Raw genomic sequence first — 3,391 nt, 5'->3', positions numbered from 1 at the left:
TACATCATTTTCATCGGAAAGACACAAGGAATGCAACGAGCTAATAGAAAAACACCGGGGCCTTTCCAGTTTCCAAATAATCAGCATTTTCTGTCTATTTTGAAAGGTTTTTGAGCGGTCGCAATCTTCAACGGGCGATATCTTTCTTATTTTCGACCCACAACTTTCATATTTGCTATTGGGCAGCTTCTTAGGTCGGAAACAATCCAAAAAGGGTAAAAAACACGTTTGCAAAATTTTAATTTTTGGTCGAAAATTTCAAGTTTCTGAAAATACCTCGACTGCTACATTTTCAGTTATAGACTTTTGTTCACCATTGAACATCAATCAATTGTTTTCCAAAGGAAAATTATGTTTGCTAGTGCCATTTTGATTAATTTCGGTCATTCTTCTTCGCGTCGCAATCAGGAAAACTGCGTAGGTTTGATGGAGCAGCGAGTGCCATAATTGATGCCAAAGTCAAATTAAACAAAGTGCAGCAATCTAAATAAACTGTTTTACTGCTGCTGGGAGAACCGTGATAAATTACATTACGTGGAGGAAACGGCTTGCATAATCCGATGCGCTTGAAATTAAACTCGAGTAGCCTTGCAAGGTTCTTCCTGGTGTAGCGATATTTAGAAAATGAAAACAGATAAATTAGCATCAAACACCACCAACGTTTCGCATTTATTACCGGCAGGATTCCTCGCGTTTTCCAATCGCGATTAATTGCCGATATTTATGGCTTCCTCTACTATCGGGATTTTGCCCAAAGAGCCATTTCAATGATTCGATAAATTAAACGCGACTGTTAAATCCTGACTGCATAACAACCCATAAGTATAAAACAGCCATAGGATTGCACAAATTTCCTTAATATTGCATAAGAGCATCGCGGATTACATAAATTTGAATCGGTCTCTTCGCCTAGCCATATAAGGTGGATCCTGGTGATTTGAAGGACGTTATTTCCCACGCATTTCCAGCTGGCAGTGACGATATTGTTGACGAAGTCTTTGCGTTGAATATTCATGAAGTCAGAATTTATTCAAAAGAAAAAACCGAAACCAATTTGTAATCGGATTAAAGCGCATTGATTAAAACGTTGTTTTAGTCTCCAACTTTGCTTGATCAAAAGTATCCAAAAATTGAAGATAACCAGTTTAAGCAAATCGTCAGCTTCAAATATGCGGCCTTTTTCGGCTCTCACGCAAGTCATTGTGCGATGATAATGAACTCTAATAAAATTGATTGCCCAACTTCGGGTAATTCCTGCAATTGTCGATCACTCTGAGGCTTCGGTCTGGGGCAACAAGTGCGATTTTCAGGTCATTAACAATGGAAAAAGCTCCAACTCACATGCGTCGATATTGAAGATTCCAAATTGATCTCTAGTCATTAATTTCAGGTGGATGTTGCGCAATTTTAATAATAAAAAAGCCATTATCTTCGCCGCTTGAGCCCATCTATGCGTCTGTGGGACGCGGAGGACCCAAGTGGTTCCACTGATAATTTTGGTGCAACTTTGAAAGTTCCCTAATTTAATGAAGAAACCGAGTTTGGCCGTCGCTATCGCTCAAGCTGCTTTAGTTTAATGCCGCTATCAATTTGCCTCACTAATTAGCGGGCTGAAACAGTTATTTTACCTACTGACTTGGCGAGATGCAGTTATTGCAATAGTGGGTGGATGGAATTCAGAGTCGCAGTTTGTAATGGAGATAGTCATTATTGTTTCAGACAATTAGGCTGGAACGGTCGAGTCATTCCTGATTTATCTCTGTACATTCAATCGGCATGCATTCATACCCTTCGAAAGCGATCGATCATCCATCTGGATGGATCTGCGGTGCCATTTTCTCGTTAGTATTCAGATAAGGAGATTGTTTAACTCCGACCTAAACAAGAGGAAAAATGCAAACGGTACCGGCCATTCACTGCTAGTCAGAATCTAATGGCTATATTAGTTTTGTGTTATGGATGGGTTCAGTTCACGATATTTTCTGCCTGTTTACCGTTGGCGTTCTATTGAGGCTGAGGCAATCATATCAGAGGCTTCTTAACAAGAAAAAACTGTAGTTTCACCCATTGATCAGACGATAATTGACAGACTGCTCAACTGCTATGCAGGACTTTACTACAGCTGGTGGTGGCCAGATAGAATCATATTTGTTGAAGACAAGAGAATAAATCACTATCAACTTGCATGCAAAATAAATATTCCGTTGGCAAGTACCGAGAGGACGAACTAGAGGAAACCCCTTTTTATGGCGGATTAATGAGCATGTAGGTACCTAGTAATATATCGCATCAACACATTAGCCTATTCACCTATTCCTGCCTAAAATTACCGGCAACAAAATAATTGGTAAATGATCGATCAGCAATATGCCCCAGATAGTGCGCTTCGCATAAATCTTATTAAGATTGGTTCCATTATGTTAACTGTTAAATCACCATAGATTAGCCTTACAAACCTGCGACTTGGGTATTAACTAGTTTTCTGGTATCCTGCCATGTTATTCGCCTGCTCTGCTAAGTGATCATCATCAGCGGCAATTTTCAGCAGAAAAATTCGTTGTTAATTCGGTATAATTTGATTGGGTTTTACAGGGCATTATTTGAGTTGCAGCTGGCCAAATGAACAAGAACTCGAACAAACACTGAACTCGAGCAGGTCGAAACCAGAATTTTCGGGTACACAACATGTGTATAAACTTCCAGCTCTGTGTTCTAAATTCCGGGTTTCAGAAGCAATTTTTCACTGAAAAACCTCAGAAAAACACTGAAAACTTCTTGATTGATCAGTTTTTGAACAAAAATCAGTGTCGTGCCCGAAGAGCTCGGCACAACACGCTCATTTGAGTTTGGTTAATGTCGAACTGATCACTTTTTGATAATTTTAAATACGCACATTAAGTGTAAATTAAAAAGTTTTTGGTTTGAAGAAAGAACAAGTTGTCCATCTTTGAGCCGATATTTCAGGCTTTGATTTTTTGCAAGTTTCAGCTCCGCATTTAAAAAACTGTGTCTTCATTAATCTTTTTAAATCGGTTTCGTTCTTTTTTAAGTTGAATTTCGGGAAATTTATTGTGGAACATGCGAGGACAAAAGTCGTTAAGTTGATCGTAGGAGTTTTGTGTTTGAGGTCAAAATTTTGGGTTTGAACTCCACAAATCGACAATCAGAAAGCGATAATAATGTTGAGCTTAAATTCCCATTATTTCCATAATTTTTGGTCCAAATTCGGCGATTACGGTTCAGAAGCTACACCGTGGTATAAAATACGACTTTTACCGGTGGATTTCGAGCAGACTCGATTATTCGTGCACAAAATACACAAAAATTTCAGCATCAAAGTCAAAAACAGTGGTTAAAATGAGCCTTCGAAGCTTTTTAAGTTAGTTAAGTC

This window comes from Dendroctonus ponderosae, unplaced genomic scaffold, assembly GCF_020466585.1.
Source record: "Dendroctonus ponderosae isolate FM_Combo_2020 unplaced genomic scaffold, Dpon_F_20191213v2 Dpon_F_20191213_5, whole genome shotgun sequence".
Classification (NCBI taxonomy): Eukaryota; Metazoa; Arthropoda; class Insecta; order Coleoptera; family Curculionidae; genus Dendroctonus; species Dendroctonus ponderosae.
The sequence above is the reverse complement of the archived record's forward strand: the minus strand, read 5'-3'. Positions refer to the sequence as shown.